The following is an 8,867-nucleotide window of genomic DNA, read 5'->3' as shown; positions in this document are numbered from 1 at the left end:
AATAACACATTCTTCCAATACATCACACAATTAAAACTTTTCTTCCTCTGTAATGACCAACTTCCTTGAAGATGCTTTCTTTTGAAAGCGCTTAGACAGCCTATTTTTCGACAGCCCGTTTCTTTTGCAGTAGGCTTGTAATTTTTGACCAATATTAGCATACGCTACATCCGAGTTAGTTCTTCCTTTACATTTGTCAATTTTAGTTTGAAAGGTTTCAGAGTTTACTTCGCAAGTTTCGAGTAGTGATTTTGGTGCTTTGTAATATTCCTCCTCATTTTGTTCGATCAAGTTTGAGAATTTCGGAATATCGTAAAAATGATCTTCCTCTGATGTTTCTTGTATATTATTCTCAAATATAAGTGGTGGCAGCCCATTAACTTCCTGATTAGGTCGGATGTACTCCTTGTTTGTTGACGATGTTGCTGCTGGAATTGTGTCAGAATTAGGATTCTTAATTTTATTATTTTGCTCTGTCAAGATGGAGGAACTGTCTTTCATAGTAACTGTCTCTTTTGAAGCCACAAATCTCTCTTTAATGCAATCTGAAGATAAAATAGTAAGAAAAAAAAGAAAAAGAAATATAAGATAAAAAAATATAAAAATGAAACATAAATATACAAATAAATAAAAAATGAGAAAGAAACTAAAAAGTATTTATTTCCTGTGACCCACATTCTTGTCATACTGAACAAACAATAAAAAAATCTTGTATAAAAAGAATTTTCTGTTGACGAAGATAACCTTCCTTCCTTGATTTATACAATATCAATAGTTGTCATTACACATAACATATAAGGAAAATGTCATCACAAGGAAAGTGTCATCAGATCAAAGTTTCTCCAAAGATTATGACATAAAGTCTGACGAATGTGCGGATAATGGTGGTCTCAAATCGTTGAGACGCATGCCATTTATTCCCCTGTGACCGTGGTGACACACAGACTTACTTAAAACGAGTAAATGAACTTTTTTTTTCTATCTTTTTACTCTATTTAATATTATTAGTTGTCCCTTTCAAAGCAGAAAGTTAAAGTTATAAAAGGCTGGTTGAGAAAATGGTCAAAAAAGTTTAAAAAAGTGTCCATCTCTTTGCAAATTATTTTTCTCTTCCAATGCGACTAAACACTTTGTAAGAATTTCAATTGGCCAAGTACTTTATCTATATGTGTTAAACGTTCTTCAATATAATGAACAAACAAATTTCACACGTCAAAAATCATGTGCGTACCTCCCGTCAGTCGTGTGATTTTCTTTCTTATCAATACTGAGATGAGGATTATGATGACTAACGTACTTAAGATTGACCATGTCAATAGCAATATTGTTATTTTGCCTAAAATAGAAAAGTTTGAGTTAGCTGAGTGTAAAAACATCTCTGTGTAGGTAAGCAAGAAGCGTTCTTGTTGTGACAAAAACTACATGGATATATCCTAAGTAAAAACAAAAATGGAATTAAAAAAAACACAAGAAAGTGTCAAAAGTAGTAATAGATCTACAAGGGAGATTTCAAAAGCCTAAAAAAGGCATTAATATTAATGCACTAAACTTTACCTAGAGATTGCTTTGATTGGTTTTCTCTTCTTTCAATTTGTTTTGATAGAATTTTAATACTTTTAATTCGCCGAACATCTGCAATAGATCCAAACTTCATAGATAACATCGTCATATTTTTGATCAACCCTACACTAGCCAACGAATGGTTATACTTATCCAGAAAAACGAGCTGATCATGGTGCGAAACGTTTCTAACATTGATGAATATTGACGCTTCTTCGACTTTATATGTCACGTTAGCAGTGTGTCCTGCAAGAAAAATAATAGCACGTTATATGAATGTCTTACAAAACAACATTAAAGAAAGCTAAAAGGTACCTTCTGTGAACGAAAGAACTTTAACCAAAATAACCATATAGATGAACATACTCATGACCGTGTTGAGCGCTGAGTACAGTATGAATGAAGTTAGTAATACTTAGAAACTGTTTTCTGCTGTGAGTTACATCTGACCTCTTCTTTACAGATGACATTCTCGAATCTTTTTGTTGTTTTTTAGAATATTTTTTGTCATATTGTTTCATTTCCTTAATAAGATTAATTACTTCCAATTGTTGTTTTCTTATAAACATATTCGTTGTTTTCTTTTCTAAAAGTTTAACAATGTCACTGGCAGTGTGAAAATGTTGATTTTTAGGAAAAGGTAGTCCCAGAACTTGGCAGTTATTTACAACAGTAAAAAAAAAGTGGATATCTTCATAGAACTAATTTTCCCGGATATTTATTTTCGCGCTTTTCGCGGTTCTTCGTATCCGCGAAATATCATCGAAGATACCATTCGTGAAAATTATAGGACGTAAAAAAATACCAATAATGTAAAATTTCACTTAAATTTAAAAAGAGCAAATTTCATTTACACAAAGAAGAAATCAAAATCAGAATAATAAGGGATCATTAAAGTTAATATTTGATAAATTTTTTCTTTTTATCAAACAGCATAGAATGAATCAGTAAAAAGGTACATATATCGAAAGTTATTTTGAGATGTCCAAAGCTGTGACAATTGCGATGCTAAATGTCGTAAATCCACACTAAATGTCGTGAACTAACAGTAAGTGTCGTAAACCAACGGTAAAAGTAGCATATCGGAGATTTAATATTGCAAAACCAACGTTAAACATCGCAAGAGTAAATTCGTAAATATTCTCAGCAACGAAAGTCACGATTCTTAGTGTTGCAAACATTTTTCTAAGAACCACGTCGCCGAGTTATAAGCGCTATTCTTCCTGAGAGCGTTAGTGTTGGTGGCGTTTATTTAGGTGGAATGTGAAAGAAGTATTGACAATATTTAATTTATTCATTCGTTATTCATTTTATTTTTCTTCTCGCATTGTGATCTTTTATCACATCTTGCTGAAAATTTCTTTGCGAGATTTGTTTTAGCGAATATTTGTGAGATTCTCTAACAATACCAAATAAGGAATTTTAGAAAATGTAAGTAGTTTCCATAGGAATTTACTTAAGACTGACCAGTTGCTTATCCTCTGCTTAATTTTACTTTATAGTTCGAGCCTTGCACAGCTTGTAGATTGTTACCTATTAAAAAAGCTCACAACCTTTTGCAATTCCAAATAAAGTTGATGTTTTCTTTTCTTTCTAAATATATATAAAACATTATATACAACATTTTATATCTTTATATTTCTTGATGACGGATTAGATTCGATGAATGCAGGTCTTTTGTAGAACCTTTTATTACCAAGCCGTCGTGAAAGCAAGTCAATCTACCCTTTGGGATTTATCGTACTCTGGCTATTCTTACACGTCAAAGAAAAAGCTTATATTTTATTTTTTCTTCTCATCTGAAATGATTCCATAATTTGCAACATTTTTTGCTTCTCCCCACCACTACTTTTCAAATCCTCTGCTTGAAAAATGTTTTTATCTTCCTTTATAACAAGTTCAGGTACGTTCGTCATTCTACGCGCTTGATAGCCTATGACAATAATACATCTTGTTATCATAAAACGTTTAATTGACACCTTAGCCACTAACAAAAATGATTACTGCTCGGAAGGCCTTTGTTTTAAAGAGCAATTTAAAGGCTCCTCTACATTATTACGGCAAGCCAGATTTAATTTACACACTCATGCATTAAACTGATAAGTAGAGTCGTACCTTTTTTTCTCAGTATGCAGTATGACACAAGACACATGATAAGAAAGAGTATCAACATCACAACAACTGCAACTGCGATCGATACTGGTGTAGGACGAAGTATATTGGATTGCTGACCAATATTGAGAGCTAAAGAAAGAATGGTTTAAGCATATTGTTTGTATTTGCACTGGATAATCTCTTTGTCTGCCTTTCTTTGTCGATTTTGCAGTTTTAGCTCGTGATTGATTCACGTTGAGGGAGATTTTGTAAGTTAGCCGTGATAAACTTTTACTAAATAAAACTGCTTAATCCATGCCTTTAGAATTGTCCTAGTTTACAAATGTATTTTATTGTAGGCGTTAGTACATATAGATCACGGTGGACTTGAGCCTCCGAAAACTTGCTAAAATATAGTATAGAAATGTCGTGAAAAATCTCGTTTTGTTTTTTACTGGATACAGCAACAACTTAATTAGTTTAGTGAAGTTCTCAATTTTAATTTTTTTAAGGGAGATGGGAGGTTAATATGGATAAACCTAAATTTTAAAACTTTTCATGGTAAAATAATATACTTCGATGATTGAGTAATGTAGCTAAAAAAGTCTGCTCTTCAGATAGCACATACCTTTGTTTTTTTTCGTGATTTAGAGAAGAGTTAACAAAAATGTTTGTCTATAGTCAAGTGTGTTGTGTAACTTATTTCACGAAATTTTCGCGCGTCTCTTTTCTCGTATTTAAATTTCGCGCATCTTTTTGGCGCATTTAATTTTCATTGAACCTCACGGGTATTATAGAAAACAGAAACTAAATAGGGATATCAATGTATTGTCTAAAATATTAACTTTTTTTTGCATAAATGGGTTTTTTTTTGGTCATTCAAAGTTTCCTAGATCTTGGATTTACGTCAACTAGATATTGCATTTACCGTTTTTTATTCGATTACGTGCAATCTAATTTTCAAGCACCTTTTAAAAAGAATTATTTCGCGCACACTAAATATTTCACATTAAATTACTATTGTTTGCACAGCGGTTCTGCGCGAAAAGCTGATGAATTAAGGTAGCATTGGTTTGACTATAAAACATAGATATAAGTAGAATGTTGTTCGTTATATGCAATGAATTTACTCAGAAAGTAGACCGTCTTTGTGTACCTTGTGTGTCGTACTTTTGATGATGGGAAAAAACTCAAGCTGCAATGTTTATAAAGCAAGAAGATTCATATATTTTAACCAAAAAAACTTATTCCGTTGATATAAGGAACAACGTACTTACGCGTTTCATAACTCATGCGCAGGTTATTCCACAGTCCTTTAATATCTCCAAATGCTGCTCTCATATAAACAGTACCAGTGTGTTTCACGTCGACTATATTCTCCATGCAATATTTATAACTGTTTTCACCTTCAACGCTGGCATGGTGAATTGCTTTATTTTCACCATTAACTTTGTACTCAATGTAATATGTCACATTACATTTTCCAGTATTTAGTAATTTCCAATTTGTTTTAACACATCTTCCTTTTACCACTGATGACAGTATTTGAACTTGGTCTGGCTTGACTACAAAAACATAAATTGAGATTAACGCAATAACAATGGACAACAAAGACGGAAAGACTTTTTGAAATGGCCTAGAACAGCAAAAAATTATTTTACTTGTTTCAGAATAATGCAAATATCTCTTGAGTTTTCTTGCAACTTTTTTGAAATATTACTATGGTAGACATTTTTCAAAGAAAACGCTTTTGACGCTTTACAGGAAGTGTCGTTATGGCGGTAGTACTATCAAACCTATTGTACCTGCGCATTTTTTGGTCCTAGTAACCCGGGGGCGGGGGGGGGGCACAAAATGCCCGCGGTATATAAATCCCGAACCACTTTTGCTTAAGTGATGAATCTTGGGACAGTTTGTAAAATGTCTTTTACAAACTCATTCCAGGTCCAAAATAATTTGATAACGTTATAGAGATCAGAAATGACGTCATAAAATGTTCTGTTAAATAAAAATATCTGGTCTTGATAATTCAAAAATTCTGTTCTGCATTATATACACCTTGTGGTATCCATGTTGTATTTGTGGTAACACAAAAACATTCATCAACATATAAAAAACTATTTTAGAAACAAAACAACGCAACAAAACTGTTTTATATTGACTTAAAAAAGAATTTTTAAAAACCCAGACTTTTGCTAAAAAATGGCGGGAAATTACAGGAAATTAGATTTTTTCCACCCAAGTTATTTTTTTGCCAGAATCTGTTATAAAAGGTAGGAACAGTCACCAAAGTTTAACATTCAATTCATCCACGAAAAAAGATATGTGCAATTGCAATTGCCTCAGTTTTGCTTAAATATGTATGATTAAATCGGTTAATCTGTATTTCACAAGGATTACATATGTGATTTTTTTAACTAAAGATGGGAGCAATTCCTGCCAAGAAGACAAACGCTTGTTTTAGTATTAAGTCGTCATTGAAAAGAAAAGAAAAAAAGAAATTGCACGTCAATATATGCTCGATATCATCAAATTAAAATGTACGATAAATATCCACTTACATGGAAACACAAGTAATGTCGACCTATTCAATGATATTCCATTCCTCCCTGTTGCAACGTAGCTGATACGTTTGCCACAAAGTCTCACATCTTGTGTGGTAAATATTTTTCGAACAGAGTATTTTGTTAGTTGTTTTTTCAGCACATCTCCACCTGATATTAAGTTGTTATCAACATACCAAGTAACCATCGGTTTGGGGTTGGAGCAGATGATATCTTTTACTCTTAATGGATTTGTTCTTATAACTATTTTTCTTTCTATGTTGCAAACAAATGGTCCACCTAATACAAATATATGCTAAATTCCTTTTTTTCATAAGAAGCAGGTTTTAAAGGGACTCGGTACCACTATATTTAGTTTTAGAAAAAAACAAACAAACGGAAAATAAAAAAGATATTGTTGGTAAGAAGCAAAAATAACAAAAGATTTTTGTGGGATAATTATTTTATCGGTAGCATTGTTTTTAGGAACTCTGTAGTAGTTTTCAGTTGGGAGAAATTTTAAATTAACATACCAGATCAGTTTCCTTACCATTTACCTCAATGTTAAAGAATCCAGGAGGTGCTCCAAGGTAAGAGAGCGAGTAAAGAAGGATAGATGGCACTCTCAGAAGACAGTTTTTGAGAATGCTACAGACAAAAGAAATGCTTTATGTGAGCTACAACTTTATCTGCAGTACGCAAAAGCAGATATATAGTTGAAACTTCTAAATGCTGACACTTTGTTTATGGCTGTAGGTAAAATTATTTTTGTAATGAAACACACACATTTGGAAAACTTACGTTAAATGTGCCAGGAGATTGTCATGACTTACCATAAACTTTAATATTCAATGTGATGTTTCTTATCCAGTCATCTGGCATTGTATTATTTACAGCAACTATTGTCAATCTTTGCTGATCATTCAAGGATAATTTTGGAGCCCATAAACCATGTTTGATTACGTTACTTTCTGACTCAGAAAAAGTTGTTAAACCATTTTCAAACGACTTTTTATCTAAAAACTTTAATTGGCTCTTGGTGAAGATAACAATAGGTCTACGCAATTTGTAAACAAGAAGCCGTTGTGAGTGTAGTGGCATTAATATCGACAGCTTTAACTCCTCACCATGTACAGCAGTGATGGTAATTTCTTTAGTTATATTTGCAAGATTAATGCTCTGTGATAAAGGATCTACGGTAAAAATGTATACAAAAATTACAATTATATCAAACTTAAATAACATGACAATGAAATTAGCTAATAATATCAAAAAATTAGGTTAGAATACATAATAGCATGACTAACAATTTTGTGCAAAATAAAAAAATTATTAAATGACATACAATGGTGATATAAATTGCATATCACATTTTCATTTCATCTCATTTCACATAAAGTTAATCAACTTACAAACACTGCGCATGCACAGAATAAAGAACCACCATTGGATAATCATCTTTGTTGTTATGCCTTAAAAATAAATAGAAAAGTTTTACTTAGTTAAATTAAACTTTATTTTCTTAAAAACAACTTAATATAGCATTTTTAACAACTTATTCAAACCCCGTCTAGTGGGATCAAAATGCTCCGTCAAGTGGACAAGGTTGCCCCTTCGAGGTGATTCATAGTGCCAGGTCTTGCACAAACATATTTCTTACAATTTGTGATTTTTCTAATAAGCAAAGTTAAGGATATCAACTCTAAATTCTATTTAAACATCTATGGAAGCTATAATTCCGAGTGGCTGAGGGTTACGGGACTCAATTCGTAGTCACCAGTTCCCTGGTTTAGTCCACATTTCAGGAATGTTTAACAACGGTCATAATTACAGTTACGGGCATCCATGCTATAAGAGGCAAGCTGAGTAGACAATGCCGAATTATATCTAACGTATACGCAATCTAAATATTAAAGTCGCTATCCTTTATAAATATCAGAAATAAATAAATAAATAGCTTAAGTTTATAACTAACGTATTTTTTATTAGAAAATCCCTTTTTAGCACTGTTTCACTTTTTAACAGCGATATAATTCTAAATGTTTATTTGCACGAAGTAAGTTTTGTGGACGTTGTGTATACGTAGTGACTGTCACCTCATGAGGAGGAATGTTTACTACTTGAAGTGGATTTATTGGCATGAAAGGCTGATTACAATTAATTTTAATTTTGTAACAAGTAACAACGCTATCCAACTTTGTTTTGATAGGAAATTGACAAAATCTAATATGACTCTACCACACAGATCGTTACACACAACAAGAGGTAGCTTTCGACTGCAGATAATTGCCATACAATTTTTGTATTTCACGATAACATAACCTTTAAAAAAACTTTTTACCTGCACAACACTCACCAAAATCTTCAAAGTTAAAATGCTAGCAATCATACATTTTTTCTTGTGTCTTCGGGTAACGTTTATCTAAATTCAATGTCAAGAATTCAAACAAAAAAACATACTTTTGAAGAGGTTTTTTTGTATTTGTTGTTTTTGAGTGACCAAAGTAGTTGACACACTTCATGCATCATCAACTTGTGAGAAAAACATGCTGGATTTCGTGACACGCTACACGAAAGGATAGTTGATCAAGAAAATTAAAAAAAAATGAATTAGTTCAATCTATACTCACAGTTCAACTAACGAGCTTTCATTTGTCCTATTGGACGTTT

This window comes from Hydractinia symbiolongicarpus, chromosome 3 (assembly GCF_029227915.1).
Source record: "Hydractinia symbiolongicarpus strain clone_291-10 chromosome 3, HSymV2.1, whole genome shotgun sequence".
NCBI lineage: Eukaryota > Metazoa > Cnidaria > Hydrozoa > Anthoathecata > Hydractiniidae > Hydractinia > Hydractinia symbiolongicarpus.
Note: the sequence above shows the minus strand (reverse complement) of the source record.